Below are 22,139 nucleotides of genomic sequence, written 5' to 3'. Positions count from 1 at the left end.
CAATAAACTCACTCTTGACTTGACTCTAGTTAACTATAACAATATATATATATATATATATATATATATATATATATATATATATATATATATATATATATATATATATATATATATATATATATATCTATATATATATATATATATCATTTTTTAATTAAATACCATGATAAATGACCATTTAAAAAAGAGGGAAACACTTTTCAGTTCATTAAAAATAATAAAGATTTAATAATTTAATAAAGATTTTAAAATATGAACTGACTTTCGTTGACATATTGGAAACAGCTGCATGAGTATTTAATGCTATAATACAATTTAAAATGCTATAAAATAATATAAATATGTTAATGAGCAAATATTGAACAACAATATTAGGAATGCATTCCTTAAACATTAAAACCCTACGGATTTTGCATAACAGGAAAATATTTGCAGTAGTAATGCTGAGAAATGCAGAAATACAGTATGTCAGTTATAAATTGCTAGACATATATAATGATTGATTACCTTTAGTTTCTGTATTTAGTTTGGGTAAAAAGGCAATGATGAAATGTTATCACTAGCTTTTTATATGGCTTTAACAATGTTCATATTAGTCTCCAAGTGTCTTCAAAACCACTAGCCTGAGGTTACTCATTTATTCCCAGAACAGGGATGCAGAAAATATGTTAAGTAGTTAAAAAGCTATTTTTTCCAGAGATTTATTCAGATCTATTTCATAAATATGTATCCTTTTCTTGCAAGATTTTACTAAATAAATCTGTTTTGTTTTAAAGACACTATTTGCCCCTATCAATGTTAGCAAAACTGTAAAATTATCATTTCTTCTGAAATTCTAGGAAAATAATCATTTATAAGGTTAGCAATTGGCAGAACTGTATTTAGTCAGAGCTTAGAATAAGCAAAAGGACTTCATCTGTTCAAAATATCTTACCATTAAGATGAAATAATAATTGTAATACTTTTTTTATCCTGATTTTTATCCTTATCTCTTAATTATTTGAACATTATGCAATGTTTATATTGACTAAAATAATATGGCTTGCTATGAACAGTACTTTTTATTGATATGGTATATCTCAAATGCCACCATTAAGTTTTTAAAATGGAGTATACTATAAAAGGTTTTCTTCTCTACACATCCACTGAGACTTATATTTGTAATTGAATTAGTATGCCAGAAGGAACTTGGCAGAAAATACTAACATTTTAACAATAGTTTGGATTTCATTTCATAATTAGGCTGATATACACTAACAAATGTTCTGCACATTAATTGGATTCAAGGCAAATTTGCATTTGCAAAAACAAGCATTTAAATATAATCATCTTTATAACATGAGTATTATATATTTTTCTTCTAAACGATGAAGTACCTAATCTGTAAATAATCTGTAACAAGGCAATTATGTAATATAAAGGAGTAAAGTTTGATACTGTTCTTATCACTGTAGTAACCAATAAACACATAGCATTTACTGGTCTCCTGTTAAAAAAAAAGTTTCATGAATTGCCACCTCTGGTCTGGTTTTGACCTGAACAGCTCGGTTTTCGGAAGGGCTGCCCAGATCAAAACTGCCTGGTTTTCCAAATTAGGAAAACTGGGCAGGATTCACCTTGATTGAAGTGGAGATTGTCCAATCGCCGATCTCCACATCATCAGCCTGCCCCCGTGACACCATTAGTCCACCCCTGCGACAGCATCTGCCTGCCCTGCGGTGTCATTGGCCTGCCTCTTGCCTGGACCATGTTTCAGGAAAGGGTGGCAAGCGGCAACCCTACATTGGTCATTATGGGTTACTGCACCTGGGCAAACGTTTTGCTTTACATATGGAGGTAAATGTTTTATTCAATTCAAGATATACAGCATAAACCCTGTTAATACAATAGATACTTTTATTTAAGCAAATGAAGGAGCACCAATGAGCTCGTCCATCCAGCTCTAATAAAGTATGTGCTCACTTTGATGCTAGGGAAACCTATAAATAGCACTGGTAATTCCAGGTTTCTCATTGCATATTGCCTTAATAGCCACAACTGATTTGCAACAACTGAATCCCACACTAATGTTGTTATTAATGCCATGCACATAGAGTGAAAAACATCTGATAGAATTCTTGGCAGGTCTAGATTGGCAGATCTGCTTCCAACCCAGACTGCCCATGCAGGGCTGCCCAATCCAGGGTTAGAGAAACCAGTTAAAAAAGTATCTCACTTGCCTTGTGACCTTGTAAGTGGCATCACTAAAAACTGGTAGTGATATGACATCTGGGTGGATTTTCCAAAGGAAGAGAAAAATTATACGTTTTACCCCCATAACTGAGCAGCCCACATCCCACCCAACCATTACTGCAGGGAGCCTGCTAAGCACCCACATGTTGTAGAGTTGGTTTTTCATCCAAATTCCAACCACTTTGCAATTTTTCTGCGGATACCCATGGGTACCACACCCAGTGCAAAAAGTCACCTTCTGGACCTCCAATTGTTTTAAAGTTTTATAAGTAAAGGCTGTATTAGACTTTTTATTTCATGTTTTATAACTCATTGCACTGGATACTATTTTTTGAGCTTCAGACTTTTTAACAAATTAAATTTTAACTTAATAAAAAATCTTTGTTTTTAAAAGTGTTATAATTGCAGTAACATTTTCAGCAGTTATGGATGATTCCTCACCATAAATTACTTCTGTTTAGTATGCCTACCTCAAATTTCTTCAATTTCCTTCAATCAGCTTGAAGGGCTATCATCCATAATTAAAACATGTTGCTATATTTGGGCTTTCTTTTTTGCTATGCATTCATTTTTATTTATATTGTAATATATATAAAAATGCACTTTATTTTTTTGCAAAAGGGTACATTATGAAAAGTTTTCATTTTGGGGTTTCTAATTACAATCACATTTATATGCCAAGCTTGGCTTGGCAGACTAAATTACATAATTTTAACAATAGGTTTGGCATACATTCATAATTAATCTGATACACATTGCAAAAATGATCTGCATGTTAATTAGATTCAAGGTTAATTTGTATTTGCTAAAACAAGCATTTAAAGTTAAGTGTTGTTGTACTTTTTAACACCTTATAACATTAATATTATAGTATTTCCTTTGCTGTGATACACCAAACATCTACACTATAAATAATCTGTTACAGACCCAATGTGTGTTGCAATTCAAAGTATTATGTTATATTTATTCAAGCAAATGAATATTGCAGCTATTTATTGCCATCGTTATGTCTGCCAGCATGAAACAGACTGTGAGGCACATTTCGGTATTTCTCTTTCCATCTGTATATTCATATAATTGGCAGCCACAAGGATTCTGCATTAAAACATATGGAATGACAAACTATTCAAAATAAGGTCAAAAATAGAATGTGTAGGAACAATGTATACAAGAAACTCAGTACACTGTAGATTATTACTATGGAAGCATGTTATAGAAAAGTGCATTCCGGGACCCCGGCAATTACATAGTTAAAGAAGGGAACATCTAGTATGGAAATTGAATACAAAGCAATGAATTCATGTAAAAAAAATGTAATGTAAAACATTTTTCTAGGGTCTTTTTTAACTAAAATGTCAGCTTTTAACCATTATAATAAAATAATTCATATTTTTAAAAAATAATTTCCTTTTTCTCTGTAGTAATGGATTGGTACCCTGTACTTGATCCGAACTAAGATCTAATACATTTTAATTGGATGCAAAACAATCCTATTGGTTTTATTTCATGTTTAAATTATTTTTAGTAGACTCAAGTTATGGAGATCCATATTACAGAAAGATCCCTGATCCCGAAAACCCCAGGTCCCAAGCATTCTGGATAACAGGTCCCATAACTGTATTTTGAATTTGCAGGGATGGATTCTTAATAAGAGAGACAATTATTAAAAACATATTAATTAATTACTGATTGATGAATCATTATAATAATCATTATCAGTAAACATTAAACTGTTGACTGTTGATGATATATATATATATATATATATATATATATATATATATATATATATATATATATATAGACACACACACAAACAACAAGAGAAAGTTTGCTCACCACTATTTTTTTAAAACGTTAAGTGCGGGTGCAATGAGGCTGTGACCACAAAATTCATATAGACAAATACAAGAAGTCCTTTGCACTCAACCCCAATATATTGATGACATTGAGATATTTTATATCTTAGGCTACTAAAAATGCCTTACCCTTTAAACAAAACAGGGATTGTTTGTCCATATATTGCAATATATTTCGTCTGGCCAACTACATCAAAGTCATACCTGGTATGCCCAGTCCTACACTCAACTTTCATCTGCTTTTTTAAGAATTCTATTACTTCATTATAAATTTTTACACAAGGAATTAATCCTGTCCTGGACAAACAACCTCTTTTAGTAGCCTAAGGCACAAATTGTTGTAATGTCCTCAATATATTGATATTGCAGTATATATATAATATTTTGGAGTTGGGATAATCTCTTATAATATTTAAGGTTTTCTGTAGTTACATTGTTACATAGTTAAATCGGGTTGAAAAAAGACAAAGTCCATCAAGTCCAACCCCTCCAAATGAAAACCCAGCATCCAAACACACACCCCTCACACCTACTTTCACACAAATTCTATATACCCATACCTATACTAACTATAGAGTTTAGTATCACAATAGCCTTTGATATTCTGTCTGTCCAAAAAATCATCCAAGCCATTCTTAAAGGCATTAACTGAATCTGCCATTACAACATCACCTGGCAGTGCATTCCCCAACCTCACTGTCCTGACCGTGAAGAACCCCCTACGTTGCTTCAAATGAAAGTTCTTTTCTTCTAGTCTGAAGGGGTGGCCTCTTGTACGGTGATCCACTTTATGGGTAATAAGGTCCCCGGCTATTTGTCAATAATGTCCTCTAATGTACTTGTAAAGTGTAATCATGTCCCCTCGCAAGCGCCTTTTTTTTCCAGAGAAAACAACCCCAACCTTGACAGTATACCCTCATAAGTCTTCCACACCTCTAACCAGTTTAGTTGCACGTCTCTGCACTTTCTCCAGCTCATTTATATCCCTCTTAAGGACTGGAGTCCACAACTGCACTGCATACTCCAGATGAGGCCTCACCAGGGAACTATAAAGAGGCATAATTATGTTTTCATCCCTTGAATTAATGCCCTTTTTATGCAAGAAAGAACTTTATTTGCTTTAGTAGCCACATAATGACACTGCCCAGAATTTGACAACTTGTTATCTACAAAAACCCCTAGATCCTTCTCATTTAAGGAAACTCCCAACACACTGCCATTTAGTGTATAACTTGTATTTATATTATTTTTGCCAAAGTGCATAACCTTGCATTTATCAACATTGAACCTCATTTTCCAGTTTGTTGCCCAGTTTTCCAACTTAGACAAATCACTCTGCAAAGTGGCAGCATCCTGCAAGGAACCTGTAGTTCTGCACAATTTAGTATCATCTGCAAAAATAGAAACAGTACTTTCAATGCCCACGCCAGGTCATTAATAAACAAGTTGAAAAGCAAGGGACCTAGTAAAGCGCCCTGTGGTACTCCACTAACAACACTGGACCAATAAGAAAATGTTCCGTCTATCTTTTAGCCAGTTCTCTATCCAGGTACAAATACTATGTTCCAGGACAACATTCCTTAATTTAACCAGTATCAAATGCTTTAGCAAAGTCTAAGTAAATCACATCCACTGCCATCCCAGAATCGAGGTCCCTGCTTACCTTCTCATAAAAAGAAATTAAGTTAGTCTGGCAAGATCTATTACGCATAAAACCATGCTGATATGCACTCATAGTATTATGATTTGCTATAAAGTCCAGTATCTTATCCTTTAATAACCCTTCAAAAAGCTTTCCTACTACTGACGTCAGACTAACTGGCCTATAATTTTGAGGCTGAGAACTGGATCCTTTTTTGAATAGAGGCACCACATTAGCAATTCGCCAGTCTCTCGGCACTATGCCAGATCTCAATGAATCCTGAAAAATTAAGTAAAGAGCTTAGCTCGCTAATTACCCTGGGATGAATACCATCTGGCCACCGGACCTGTTCTAGTCTCTTTTGAATTTCCTCATGTGTGAACCATGCATCATTAGTTGTATTACTAGAATTGGGACTATTAAGAAGGAAACCTTCAATAACGGGTTCCTCATTTGTGTAGACAGACGAAAAAATATGAATTCAGAATCTGCACTTTGAATTTGTTTTCATCAACCAGCTGACCTCCCTCTGAAACTAAAGGTCCCATGCCTTCCTGCTTCATATTTTTACTATTAACATAGTTAAAATATAATTTTGGATTCTTTTTACTACTTGCTGCAATATCCTTTTCCATATAAATTTTAGCTTGCCATATAGCTTCTTTGCATGATTTATTGGCCTCCTTGTACCTTATAAATGATTTGGCTGTCCCAGCTAACTTGAAATCCTTAAAAGCACGGCTTTTCTTACCCACCTCAACACCAACACTTCTATTGAACCAAAAAGGTTTTGCTTTGCAACGTCGTTCCTTGCTTACAAGGGGAATATACTGACAAGTATATTTATTAAGCAAGCATTTTAAAGACTTCCTATTTTTGTTCCATGTTTAACCCTGTGAAAAGCATTTCCCACTTAATATGTTGCAGAGATGCCCTTATACTGTCAAAATTTGCACGCCTGAAATTTAGTGTTTTAGTTACTCCCTTATAGAATTGCTTCTGCAACAGAATCTCAAAGGAGACCATGTTATGATCACTATTCCCTAAATGCTCACCCACACAAATGTTAGAGATGAGTTCAGTATTGTTAGTTATTACAAGGTCCAAAAGAGAGTTATTCCTAGTACGTTCTTGAATGAGCTGGAATAAAAAGTTGTCATTCAGCATATTTACAAACCTTCTAGCTTTTTCTGTCTTGGCAACCCCATTACCCCAGTCAATGTCTGGATAATTGAAGTCACCCATAGCAACAACTTGACCCAGCTGTGAAGCCGCTTGTATCTGCAAGAATAGCTGGGTTTCATACTCGTCACTTATACGAGGTTGTTTATAGCATACACCAATGATAGGAGGGATTCTAGATGTTTTGACATTCCAGTTAACATTAGCATAATCATGAATGTCATTAATGAGCACGCTACACACATAATCTGATTGCCCATCGATGACTCAGAGGGTATATGCCCAAAGAGCTGTTTATTGCAGAAACTGTGTAGTATTCTTACCTGATGGTCTAGTGGGGGGGACGGCAGGGACGCCTGCCGCCCCCTCGGCGGGGACGCCCGCCACGCCATGTGGCCTCTGCCAGTAGGCCGCAGGCGCCTGCTCACTAGGGCGCGCGAAATTCAAAAAGTATAAATAGCCTAATAGGGCTTCCAGACCTTGCCCGTTATAGGAGTTTGTTCCTGGTGCTATTTGAGCTTTTGCTAATCTGTTTGAACCTGTTTTGATCCCTGTTACCCCTGCCTGGCTTTTGACTATTCTGACCTCTGGATCCTGACCCTTGCCTGCCCCAACCTGGCCTGATCTGACTACTATATTTGCCTAACGTCTTGTACTACGACCTTCTGCCCAAAGACTTTACCTAAGGTTGTGCCCCTTCGCTTGTTTAGAACCTTTCGCCTTGCACCTCTTGTTTTAAGACCTGGCGGCATTTGAGTAGCTGAGAGCTTCTCGCAAGGCCAAAGGCGGCTGCTACAGAGCCGAGACCAGGGTGCTTGGCATTGGTTCTAGATTCAGGGTGCCAACCGTTACAAACTGATGACAGAACATTTCAGAGCACTTGTGGCAATATTATTATTCATCACTTTCTGAAAGCAAGGTGGCAAATATAAGCATAATGTACATTTTGATATATATTTACACACACACATATATACATTTAATATAAATGCTACTGAACATCCACAAAAGTCTCTTCTTAAAACTAAGATATCTTGCAGAATAGATATTATATGTTGCATTTTTAATGAAGCAGGTATATTCCTATGAGCATGAGAGAGTGAATATTATTTATATTATTATTATATAATTTAATAATCACTAAATTACTAAACTTTTACTAATAATAATGCTTGTTATTTGATCCAAGGGGTAATTATGCACTTGAAAGTTGGCAGTCAAAGAATGTGAATAAAAAAATAGCCAACTTTGTAAAAGAAGCTTTTATGAAGTCTGAGCAACTGGCTGAAAATCTTTGAAGAAAAGACTTCAAAGAAAATGAGAGAAAAAAACAATGTCTAATCTTCATACAAATGTGCTCAGAGGTTCACTAAACTCAAAGTCTTTCAAGGCTTAAGAATTAATTATCATTTGCCAGAAGCAATCTTTCTCACAGGTAACTTGTATAGTAATTTTAGTCCTTAAGGTGTGAAAACCATATAGCTATATTAAACTGATTAAAGCCAAGTAAATCTTCACACTTCCCTTTAGTGTAATTTCAAATTTTGCAGATGGCTTGTGTTTTACATTTATGCTGGACTTATTATTTTGTAAGGTATGGGTATAATAATTTAATGATAACAGCTCTGTTTGAGCGAAAAAGCATTTAGAAGCATTTAACATGTGAATGTCGTTGTTGCATACCTAAATACTGTATATAGTGTAGCTATGTGATACAAATGCCCTTTTACTCAGTCATATAATCTGCTGATAATAAGGCATGGGTATCAAGGGTTGGCCTTTTATCCAGGGGCATTAGTTTAACATAATTGCTTGTAAATAGGAAAGTGGGTTAAAACAAAGATGTAATAAGAAAATACAATTCTGTATACAGTATCTATACAGTATTCTTATAAGCGTATTAGTCAGATCCGTGTCATGCAACCAAATGAAAGCTCCTTTACCTGAAATTGCTTATATCTTTAGGTTCAATCATAATTATTTGTAAAGAAGAATATCATAAGGTGTGCATTTATGTACAGCAGAACAATTTGGTAACGTATGCAGCTTTAAGGTTTAATTTGGGACTTCAGAACCACAATTCTCAAAAAATGCTGAGAACCCAATTAACCATATATCTCATGGGAAATGAATCCATGGTTCAGCTATTTTCCACTGCTCCAATGTATTCAAACAGAGATATAATTGTAACATTCCTTTCAACAATCCTTGCAGAATAACTGAAAGCTACATCCATGCATTTATTTCTAAAATATCATAAAATACATTAGTATTGTATACAGGGTTGTAATGCAGCATTCCATTTTTGTCCTAACACTGTGACTTTTTATTGCCTATTTACATTCTCGTTCCTTCAAATTCTCCCTTAGATCTGAGGTTTCTAAACTGTGGGCCAAAGCTGTAAGTAGCTGAAAGTGAAAATCGGCTTGTGTTGAATGCTAATTTGCTGATACCCTTGAAATTTGTAATAGGGTTCCATGAACTATGTGTGAAAAAGAGAGCAGACTAAACAAACAGCCCAAAGAAAAATTTGCAGAACACAGTGTGCCATTTCCCATATGTTGGAAACCCAAGTTAATGTTGGTTTTCTTCTATTGGAAATTCATGTTAAATATTTAATGAAATATTAATGAAATGCAAATAAAAGTATTTAAAAAAAATCAACTTCAATCTATTCATTCTAAAAAGAAAACTGGTTTGACTACTAGACAAGAACTACTTGTTATTTAATGTAGAAGCCTGATTATCTTGAAAGGGCTTAGAGCTTTAATAAAAATATCTGTCTGCAAAGCAAGCAACATCCCACAATCCTATTAGATTTTATTGATACTGCTCAGCCAGATTTACTTCCTGTGTAATATATGATCCCTTACAAAAGATTCAATAAACAGCTTTCTTCAGTTCTGCTGCATCCTATTTTATAAATGGATTGCTTTTATCTCCCTACACATATATTTTCTTGGAACTCAGCTTGTGGCTTATATTTGTCCATGCACACATCTGTTAACATAAACTATATTCATACTAGGATGTAATGTGTGTATGCTGTATAGATGTGTGTGTTTTTTTAAAATTTTAGACAAGCCTGATAATTCCTGAACATCATTCATCCCAATATATACCTTTTCTCTTTTAGTACAGGATTATGCAAAAGTGGCTTGATTGAAATTGTTCCTTTATTTTATTATCTAATACCATCACTGAAACATAGATAGTTAAAACTGACATGGGGCTTACAGATACCAGTCATTAAAATGCATTCAAATATCCACAATAATGGTGAGAATATCCAGTTCAATTTTATTCAGCACCATGGACAGTGATGTGGATTTTTACAATAGCATTACATAATAAAAGAATAAAAGTCAGCTACTATTGATTCATTTGCTATGAAGTTAAAAAACCTGCCTTCAAAGTGCCATGTACCATAGAATCTACACTGCTGACATAAAATCACCATTGTGCTGATGCTATAGATTGTATGGCACTGGGTTCCTCTTTGATCCATTACAATTGCCAGAAAACATGCTGTGCAGCAAGATCAAATAGACTCTGGTACAATAGGGTTAAAGGCATTTTTATTGTGACAGCTTTCCCATCATTTCCATCATTAAATATTAGCCAAGCACATGAAAATGGGCCATGTGACTCTCCACAAATGGTTTGGTAGCACTGGTACTGAAGAAATGTCGGCGAAAGCTCAGGTACAAGAAAATGTAAATAAAAAAAAATTTTGGTTTCTCAAATCATCAATGTATCTTATGTATACTAGAACCCTTGGATGCAAATAGTTATTGTCAGTTCTACTCTGAGAGAAGCAATTTATAAATAAAACGGATTTTTTAATGCAATTTGATCAATTTTATCCAGAACGCTTCATACAAATACTCAGATGAACTGAAAAATTTTTTTTGGTTAGTACTGTATAAAGGTTATCAATACTGGCAAAATTATTTCACACTAAACAGAGAGCTAAATTTGATTCTAGCAAATAATGAATCTACAGGTTGCAAAAAAAAAACACACATTTAATTAATGGAATGCACGGGCAATCAAAAAAAAAATTGTGATAAAAGTTAAATTGCTCACTACCTGTATAGAACAATTCAGAGAGCAACCTGACTTACAACATGCTGGCCTGCATATTCAGGGAACCGTACTCCTAAAGCTTTCTTTCTTTTTTTTTTTTTATATATGGCCAGGAAATCAGGATAATGGATATTTGTTATTGAACTATCTATAAGTAAGATCTATAAGTGCTATATTTATTTAAATTCTTCTTTTACTCATAACCTACATTTGAATGCAAAAAATAATGTTAATGCCAATACCCCATGAGGACTAATACAAATGTTGAAAATGAAGGTTAAGCAGGACTTGTATTAGCATACTATGCAGTAGTTCAGAAATAAATCTGAAGTTCTTAGAAACAATTCCCAGTTGTTGAACTCTTCATCAAATGTGAAGAAACATTGTTAAGACAGTAATCTTTAAGTATTAATTTCATGTAAGCATCAGATGCATTGAAAGATCAAAAGCACAATTTGAAGCAATTAATGTTGAACTCAAATTGAGCAAAAGTTGAATTGAATAACCCCCCCATTCTTTATTTATCTAGTATTCAGTCAACTGCAAATTGAGCAACATGTGATTCCAAAACAGTTTAATGTTGTCATGAAATATAAAAATTTAATAAAAAGAAATAGTAGTGCAGGTATAGGATCTATACCTTTGAAGGCTTGGGACCTAGGGATTTCTGGATCACTGAAAACATTTAGACATTAAAAAAAACTTAATAGTTTGCTTTGCTGCCAATGTGGATTTATGCAGCTTAGTTAGGATCAAGTACAAGTTACAGTTGGACTGATTCATATAATTATAATTTTTCTTGGTCGAGGTTTTGAAGGGGAAATCTCAAATGTTTAGAGGAAAAAAAATCCTCAATTTTAAGAGAATTGTTATACCCTTGGATGGGAGTTAGGTCAACTTTGTTTTAATTAAAAAAAAAAATGTGATAAATTCAAGTTTTTCTAAATACCCCTCTAAATGTAATTATTTGCTTAAAGTGGGCTGTATGGGAGAGGGCCTTTCTGGATATCAGTATGTCAGATAAGACATCCCATATCTATATACACCAAAAATACGGCAGTGGTAATTAGTGATAGATAAATTATTTGATTGGTTTCGCCATGAAAAAAATTCCCATCGACAATACATCCCAAATGTGTTGTATGCTGAAAAAAAATTGTGTGGCTTGGAAAAAGTTCTGCAAAAAAAAAATATAACCCATTGACTTCAATGTGTTTCACACATTTTTGCTGATTCACGCATTTTTCATTGTGATGGAAAATATACGCCCATCACTAGCAGTTAATAGACTTTATTAGTTCAAGCCCTATTAGGAGGTCCAACCTTTGGTCCAAACTTTAACTAACACAAGGGTTATAGATGCATGAAAACACTGGTTGATCAGTCACTCAGCCATGGATTCAAGAGGGCCTATATATGAAAAAGACATTTGAAAAAGATGTAACCCTTTAATGTGCAAAACAGGGAGTCTGAAATGTTGGGCAGCAAATAATTTACAAGCTTCAAACAGTAGCAAATTTATTTGATCACGCTCACTGCAGTGGCTGCTCCATGTTTGCAAGTAGTTAGACAACAGGTAAGTCAAGTCAAGAAATGACTATAAACTTGGTTAGAGGCCTACTGCGATGTGTCAAATATAGGTTAAAGCCAATAGACCTCATTTAATGCATACATTTAGGTTGAAAAATCAAAAGCAATCTCTGACCTTTATACCATCTTAATGCCACAGTGGTTATTTGCACAGATACATAAGCAAATATATGCCAGCCTGGGAGAAAATACAAAACACTGACTGGCACAGGATTAGCCTGGCAATGCACTCAGTGCAGATTTTGGTACAAACATGTATACTTTAGCATTTATGCTCTGTGTGTGCCATTAGCCTTAGAGCCTATGGAAATTGTGAATCAATGAATACCAAAAATAAAGAAAGAAAAATACAGAAAACAAAGAAATGGTGTGCCTGCATGTATGAGCATTACATAAACATCCAAGGCTACTGGACAGAAAATTGGAAAAATTCATAACAATTACATTCAGCATGTAATAGCACTACCATCCTTAGATAAACCAACTGTGAATTGATTAAATTATATGTTTCTTCTACTTATATTCAGCTGGAACTCATTTTAAATATATACAACTATAAAAACATCATAGTCTTGTCAAATGCTTATGCTGAGCTTGTAAGTCAAAGGGCTCCTTCATGGGATTGTTCTAAAAATGATGAGTGCTGATAGTACCAGTGGTCAGATACTTTAGATGATGTGAAAACATGTCCAAGTAAGGTGGGTGTGGAGCTTATGTAAGTGTTATTTTGATATACAATGGTATTTCTCTGGTTCAGATTATTTTGAGGAGAGTTCCAACTGGATATTTTTAGAAGGTATTGTACTTCTATGAATTCATGATTGACTTTATGTTGGGTGCGAGCATTTATATCACATGTTGAACGACTGCATAGGAGACAAAACTGACAAAAACAGATAAAAAAAACCCAAGATCACAGCAGCCCTATTTCCATGCATGCTTGTATTTTTCCTATGATTTTCCAACCTAAAAGTCTGTTTGTAGCCTGTAGGAATGAACAGATGAATTGTCCCCAGAGACAAAAGTCTAGCTTTGAAGCCCTCACTGCTGCTGTGCAAGTTGATTTGCAGTTGAGTATATTCCGCAAAGCCATCTGGTGTTCTCAAGCTTGATCAAAAAGTGAATATTGTATAATCACTACTTTCCCTTACATCTGCTTTGAAGGTGCGTCTCTCTCATATCATACAACATTCAAATAATCTAAACACAAATCTCAGTGACCTTTTGTGGCAAAATGTGTTTTGTTAATATACCAGCAGTATATGGACACGTAATGTACACAATTTAACAACAACATATTCTGCAGCACTGCACAGTAGAACGGTGTATACAGATTACATGCAAGAGAGGGCACCGATCATTAGACCTAAAAATATAAAAGATAAACAGCACAAAAGGAAAGATGTAAAGCGATGCAGAAATACATTCATTTTAAAGGTTTTTCACCTGTAAAGCCCCGTAAAAAGCCTCCTCTTGATTAAAGTAATTCCCGAATGGAGACTGCTGCATATTTGGAAGCAATTCCTGCAAGAATTTGGTTTCATTAAAAGATGTTTTTTTCTCATCTTTAGTAGATACTCAAATCACATATTCCTGCTCCAAATAAACTCATTCTTTCCATTCTCTCTGTGTAAATTTGTTCTTCTCTCATCACCCACGATGAAACATCTGTGCATATCTGCCCTCAACCAGCATGTGCATTCACTGAACAACAACAGGACTGACTCTTCATCCCTTCCTATTTAAAGAGGTGGTTCACCTTTAAGTTAACTTTTAGTTTGTTATAGAATGTCCGATTCCTAGAAATTTTGCAATCGGTCTTCCTTATTTATTTTTTATAGTTTTTGAATTATTTGCCTTCCTCTTGTTTATCTTTCAGCTTACAATCCTTTCAGTCCTTCTTCCTATTTCAGTCTCTAATTCAAATCACTGCCTGGTTGCTAAGGAATATAAGATCCTAGCTACCAGATAGCTGCTGACATTCTGGAGAGCTGCCTAAAAAAATAAAAAAAATAAAACACAAAACACAAAAATTAACCAGTTGGAAATGGTTTCAGAATATCAATGTCTATGTCATACTAAAAGTTATTTAAAGGTGGACAACCCCTTGAATGAGAGGTGACTATACTAAAAGAGAGGTGGCTATACTAAAGAATGTCTAAGGGCCATTGACACACACACACACACATACAGGGCAGGGCCAGGCCGGCTGGGTGCCCTAGACAACCCGACCGGCCCCTTAGTATAACGAAGAACCAGTCTGGGATACAAAATACAGCAAAAGTGGTCTTAAAGTTAATTGGGCATTACCTAGTATAGTGTTTGAAGTGTTATTGCATTCAAAACAGTGTTGAATACAAAGAAAGGGAATTATAGGGAGCTGCAATAAATCTGGAGCAAGGTAAACAGCTCAGTGGTGGCAGGTGCAAGGTGGTACTATCCTTACTGCCTGCCTACCCCTACTGCCTGTCTGAATGATACTCAAGTTAGGAGACAGAGAGGGGACAAGAGGAGTTTGGAAATACCTGCCTCTCATGAATACAGTGCTGTCAAACCATCCAGTGCTGTACTCATCGGGCAGGTTGCAATGTGCAAAAAACATACTGACTTGTCACTTTTATGAACTTTGAACACTGCCATCAATAAATGTGCCCTATTGTATTTGTAAGGTTCTTATAAAATAGTCAGTATTTAAAGACACCTTAATATACAAATGTATTACATCAACATGATCATTTTCAAATGGGCAGAAGAAAAGGGGGGTGTTTGCAATGAAAAGATTTTGCAGAACAGTGTAATTAGTATTGATAGATATTGCATATATGCCAAATGCACACTGTGAGCGTAGATTTTTTTAAATGAATTTTAGAGTCCTGATTTTGTTTAAAGGTATCTTGCTCCCAGTTGTAGCAGTCCTAAACTCCCTTCATGCCAGTTCTCGTGTAGGTAGAACAGCCCATTTTATACAGCTTGCTGCAGAATATTTCTGTAACAGTGGAAAAATGAAGAGTACCATTCAAATAAAAGTAATGTTAAACAATGAACACGGAATATTATATATTTCAGCTGTAAAAAAAAAACAGTAGTCCTTTTTATAGCTTGCATTGAAGAGTATGTTTTATAATCAAGGAACTATCAATATGTCCTTTCCTTTAACAAACTAAGCACAATATCAATGATTCATTATATAGTATATAAGAAAACCTTATTTTATGATTCATATCAGAGCAAGAGTGGAATAGTAGGAATGGAATAGTAATGGAATTTTTAGAAGAAACATTAAAGAGACAAAAATACCTTTCAACCCTTTCAACTTGAAAACAATGGAAGCTTTCCCTTACATTTATGTGGCCAAATACTGTACATTTCAAATTGCTTCTGCTTTACCTAAAATGTATCATAAGTAAGCAACTTGGCATTGTTATAATATTTTTTTAGCTTAATTCTGCCTCTAAAATCAAACGAAAAATGTCAGGAATTAGCACTGTAGAAAGGGATGCGCAAGGACTCTCTTTTTGTATCATAAAATTTCTCCCTAAGGGGTAAATACTGCTCAATTTCTTAGTAACTCCAAATACAAGCATTCTCGGTTCCATTCTTGTACTTCTGAAATTCTGAGATGATTCAGGTGCCATGGCAACCAAACTGGCAATGCTAAAAGGGATACATAAAAAAAAATCTATATGCATTTTGTTTTCTTCCCCCGCTACCCTTTCTTCATGATAACAACTGCGTATTTTAGTAAGGCATGTCTTAACTAATCTTAAAAACAATATCGTCTCCCTTTCCATTTAAACTGTATTCAGCTTGTGAGTATCACATGCTTTATATTTGAGTATTGTTTTAGCAATCCTGATAAACAAGACAAGGGAACAATGAAGGTTTACTAGCAGAACATACTGGAGGACATTAAAGGGACACTGTCATGCGAAAAAAATTTTTTCTCAAAATGAATCAGTTAATAGTGCTGCTCCAGCAGAATTCTGCACTGAAATCCATTGCTCAAAAGAGCAAACAGATTTTTTTATATTCAATTTTAAAATCTGACATGGGGCTAGACATTTTCTCAATTTCCCAGCTGCCCCCAGTCATGTGACTTGTGCCTGCACTTTAGGAGAGAAATGCTTTCTGGCAGGCTGCTGTTTTTCCTTTTCAATGTAACTGAATGTGTCTCAGTGGGACATGGGTTTTTTCTATTGAGTGTTGTTCTTAGATCTACCAGGCAGCTGTTATCTTGTGTTAAGGAGCTGCTATCTGGTTACCTTCCCATTGTTCTTTTGTTTGGCTGCTGGGGGGAAAAGGGAGGTGGGTGATATCACTCTAACTTGCAGTACAGCAGTAAAGAGTGATTGAAGTTTATCAGAGCACAAGTCACATGACTTGGGGCAGCTGGGAAATTGACAATATGTCTAGCCCCATGCCAGATCTCAAAATTGAATATAAAAAAATCTGTTTGCTCTTTTGAGAAATAGATTTCAGTGCAGAATTCTGCTGGAGCAGCCCTATTACCCGATTCATTTTGAAATAAAAATGTTTTTCCCATGACAGTATCCCTTTAATAATTTTCCACATCTATGTATGAAAGTAGCAGTTAGGCAGGTTATATATAGACTTATAAGACGTGTGTCTTTTCAACCTAATTTACTGTGTTACTATGAAACTTCCTGTATGCAGAGTATCATTTTGCAGCTGATATAGGTATATTTGTCAGGTTAAAGGCTGGTAACAGTTAAAATGAAAAAGTGCTGTTCTGAATAATATTGCAATTTGATGAATTTTTAGAGATTAACTTTCTCTACTCAGAAGTCAACAAAAAGAGTGCCCTATCTGTACCAGTTTATAGCTCTCAAGGGATGGTCTACAGTTCACGCTCCTCTGCAACTGCCATTGAAAAAAAGACATAGGACTCATCTACAATCATAACTGCAATTGCAGTCATGCAAAAATAGACACAGTCGTTGTAAGAACAGACTGCCAAAAAAATATTGTTCTGCGAGGCTACAGATTGTTATTACTATTTATCTTTCTATTCAGTCCCAGTCTATAAGTCTGTCAAACAACTGCCAGGTTTCTGGGGTAAATTGTATCTATATAGCTGTGTAAATGCCACACTAGACATATACTATCAGTCTACATATTATTCACTATCAGTCTACATATTACTAAAGTTAATTTAAAAGTGATCTACCCTTGCTTTCCAAAGGCTCTGAATCAAACAACTCTTTTGTGTGGGTCAAGAGACTCCAAAAGGACAATTAGACCAATCCCTGGTTGAATGCGTACTTGGGGGACATTTTATTACGTATGTATTTTTTTTTCCCCAAACATTTTAGCGCTACAAAACGAATTTTAAAACACTATTTATTAAGTGTAAAAAACATAAAACTAATGTAAAAGTACACCATCTAAAAGATGTTGAGGTCATGTAGAAGTTAAAAAAAATATTTAGTTTTTTGCTTGTAAACGCACAAAAAATTTGTTTGAGTAAACAAGGATTTTGAGGCTTTCGCATTCTCATTCGGATTTTTCTGATTTTTATTCATTCTTAATATATTTGGATATAGCTATCTTATCCTCAGTTAAGTGCCTCAAAAAGAGATAATTTCATTCACCTGCTCCTAAGTTTTGATTGATGAACTTTAGCATCTACAGAATATAGTTTTTGTAGTTGTTCTTACTAAAGTCAATTTTTTTCTAATGATACCTTGGGTTTAATTTGGCCTGCTTCAACCAGTAAAGAGATCAACTTTACAATGCACAGAATACTGTGTCTGAAGGTAATAACCACATTTTAGTGAGGGTTTTTGTATGTTGTAACTACTGCTCTGTTTGTTGTCATTTATTTATATCTAATGTTGCATAATATAACATGATGAAACATTTTAAAACAATTTATCTGCAATACTCAAAAAAATACTATTTTTTACATGTCCTACCAATGCATTTAGTATCTATAGGCTGCAACACCACTAAATCCCACATGAACAACAGAATCAATGATATTATATTCAGTATTTCTCTGCACCATATCTTTTGTAAATATCCATCTGCTGTCTCCTAGTCACACACCACCAGTATAAAAAAAACACCTTTTATGCTTCTAAGGACTTTGTCCATATTGTATGTTATAATTAATATCATTGTACATTTGATTGTATTCTACTCTTACCCTTGTATTGTATTAATATACAGTTCTAATAATAATTTTACTGAAACATGATTTATTGTCAGAAATATATATATATTTAAAATACATTCATTTATCAACTTGTATTTTCTCATTTAAAATTTCGCTACTGATAATACATTTTTGTATAAATATATGCTTTAACATGCATGGTTGGAACTGTGCTTGTAGGACAGCTTTAGGGCAATCTTTACTGGAAATGTACATAGATCACGAGAGAAATGCACAAATAAGCAATGCACAATGGGCTTTGCTTCTTTTCTGTTGTATCACTAGCTCAAATAGTAACAAAGCACACCTCATCAAAAGAAGTCTGCTGGATATTGTAAAATATTAAAAAGCAATGGAATTCAAAAGATACTTGCTTAGAATAATAACTGGTTGGGAACAGGAGGTTGATTTTAGTGTTCATCACATTTCAATAATAATAAAGTGGATTTTAAAAAAAATAAATTAGTTGCTTAGAATATAACTAAATTAAAGGATGGCGTTTACTTTTTGTAAACGCCATATATATATATATATATATATATATATATATATATATATATATATATATATATATATATATATATATATATATATATACAGTCATTCCTCTTTCAACAAAAAAGATAACACTTTCATTTCCCAGGAACATCTGAGTACTGGGGTGTTTTCTGAACAAAGATTTTTAGTGAAGCAGTATTCAGTTGTAGGAAATTAAATCAAATGTGAAAAACTGGCTGTGCAAAAATGTGGGTACCCTTGTCATTTCGTGAATTTGAATGCATGTAACTGCTCAATACTGATTACTGGCAACACCAAACTCGTTGGATTAACTCATTAAGCCTTGAATTTCATAGGCAGGTGTGTCCAATCATGATAAAATGTATTTAAGGTTGTCAGTTCAAGTTGTGCTTCTGTTTTACTCTCCTCTGAAGAGTGACAGCATGGGATCCTCAAAGCAACTCTCAAAAGATCTGAAAACAAATATTTTTCAGTATCATGGTTTAGGGGAAGGCTACAAAAAGCTATCTCAGAGGTTTAAACTGCCAGTTTCAACTGTAAGGAGTGAAATCAGGAAATGGAAGGACACAGGCACAGTTGTTGTAAAACTCAGGTCTGGCAGGCCAAGAAAATTCAGGAGTGGCATATGCAGAGGATTGTGAGAATGGTTACAGACAACCAAAAGATCCCCTCCAAAGACCTGCAAGAACATCTTGCTGCAGATGGTGTATCTGTACATCGTTCTACAATTCAGCGCAATTTGCATAAGGAACATCTGTATGGCAGGGTGATGAGAAAGAAGCACTTTCTGCACAAACAGGGTCACTTGTATGCAAAAGGTCATTTAGACAAGCCACAGTCATTTTGGAACAAAGTGCTTTGGACTGATGAGACAAAAATGTAGTTATCTGGTCATAACAAAAAACGCTTTGCATGGCGGAAAAAGAACACTGCAAAAAATGTAATGTATAAAGGCTGGAGTGATTTGATGTATAACAAGTCAGTCAGAACACTACTTCCTGCTTTTCAGCTCTCTTGGTTTACACTGACTGGTTACCATGGTTACCAGGCAGTAACCAATTAGAGACTTGAGTGGGGGCCACATATCTGTTGCTTTTGAATCTGAGCTGAATGCTGAGAATCAATTGCAAACTCACTGAACAGAAATGTACCATGTGGCCGCCCTTCAAGTAGATGACTATCTCAGAGTTATAGAGCTGAAAAGCAGGAGTTGGATTCTGGCTGTTTTATTAGACATCTGTTCACTCCAGCCTTTATACATTACATTTTTGGCTGACTAACTATATTAGAAACCCCCGTCCGGCAATCCCTGTCTGTCTATGCTTGCGCACAGCTTTTTTTGCATCGACTGACAGGCAGGAAGAAAAGCAAGTTGTGGATCTGAGCCGGCAGGGCCCACCAGAGCTTGGGGCCCACCAGGTTTTTTCCAGGTGTCCCATCTGCCCAGTCCGAACCCTGCTTCTGCCTACCCCTAGTTCCGGCCCTGTCTTTGTGTAATTTGGATCTCCATACTTTAAATATACTACAAAATCACTGAAACATTCATTAAACCCATTTTTTGCCTCCAAGAAGTATTCATTATACTGTATCTTAGTTGGGATCAAGTACAAAGTACTGTTTTATTATGATAGAGAAAAATAGAAATAATTTTAAAAAAAATATTAGAATTGATTAAAATGCACTCTATGGGGGCAGGTTTACTAAAGGGCAATTTTTGTCAGTTAGTGGATCTGCTTATATGGGAGGTGGCCTTCCTGTAATTTGAATCTTTCTAGATAATAGGTTTCCAGATAATCGATGCCATACATGTATTATAAATCAATTAAAAAAAATAAAAAAAAAGTTATGAATGTTTAACAAGTACGGTGCTGTACAGTTCTGCTTACATACTGTAAGTAGTGCTATATAAATAAACTTAAGTACAAGTGATTACAAATACTATCAACAGAATTCTTGAGTATGGGGTGAAATAAACATTATTGCTTAAGTTGTGCTCCTTGGTTTTATGGGATATCAGAAGATTTCAGTTTTTCTTTTGTAGCCAATAAGAAAAAAAAAAGAGAAAAGTGACTTTTTCATTAATAATGAATAAAAAATGCATCTCAACCTATGATACATCTGCCCTTATGTCAACTTGTTCGCATTTCTCCAAAATCCTTTGTTTCTAAAAGGCCATATACCACTGTATTGGTGGCTTATACTTCATGTAAACACAAAGGTCACCTGACAACAAATCCCTCCCCACAACTCTCCCCATCTCCGAAATGTGATCAATCCTGTTTATTGTTAATTTATGGATTGCAGAATGTAATAATTAGTTATTAGTTTTTTATTACTAGTTATTAGTTATTAGATGGGGGAACATATGGAAAATATAATGATTCACTAAAAAGTATGTTAATTAATCAATATGTTGTATATTCATGTTTTTTTTTTCTTGATGCACTTGCATTATTGCACTTTGGGAGTTCAGTTAGGTCTTTCTGAATATTGGAAATTCGCACATGGCTGAAAATGCCTAAATGCTTGGAAAGACTCAAGCGTGCAATTCAGCAAATGTTTTCTCTATATGTTCTTGGGATTAGGAAAAGAAAAGTGGAAAATATGTTCAACCCAACATTTTCTTCATAATCTGCTGAGTAAACAGACTGTCAAAAGTGTGTAATTAAAGAAGAGTTATAGAGGAAACATAGCCAAATTGACTATAAGCAATGGTAGTATTACTAAAAAATATATTTAATTATGCAAGAGGAGAAAACCAAGTAAACATATAACCTACTCTGCTAATGACATGTAATGATAAGACTTTGGATTCAGTATCCAGTATGTACCTGTATATTTTATA

General features: G+C 34.6%; 1 protein-coding gene across 3 annotated transcripts in view; it reads right to left on the bottom strand.

Moving 5' to 3' along the window:
* grm3.L (glutamate receptor, metabotropic 3 L homeolog) overlaps positions 1-22,139 on the bottom strand; it is a 115,254-nt gene that overhangs the window by 78,329 nt on the left and 14,786 nt on the right. The window contains exon 1 of one of the 3 annotated variants that reach the window (XM_041586556.1): positions 14,044-14,302. The exons of the other annotated variants lie outside the window; for them this stretch is intronic. The gene's annotated coding sequence lies outside the window, so the exon portion shown is untranslated. Of the gene's footprint in view, positions 1-14,043; positions 14,303-22,139 lie in introns of those variants that run through there. 3 annotated transcript variants of the gene reach the window in all.

Source organism: Xenopus laevis, chromosome 3L, assembly GCF_017654675.1.
Source record: "Xenopus laevis strain J_2021 chromosome 3L, Xenopus_laevis_v10.1, whole genome shotgun sequence".
Lineage (NCBI taxonomy): Eukaryota > Metazoa > Chordata > Amphibia > Anura > Pipidae > Xenopus > Xenopus laevis.
The sequence above is the reverse complement of the archived record's forward strand: the minus strand, read 5'-3'. Positions and strand labels throughout refer to the sequence as shown.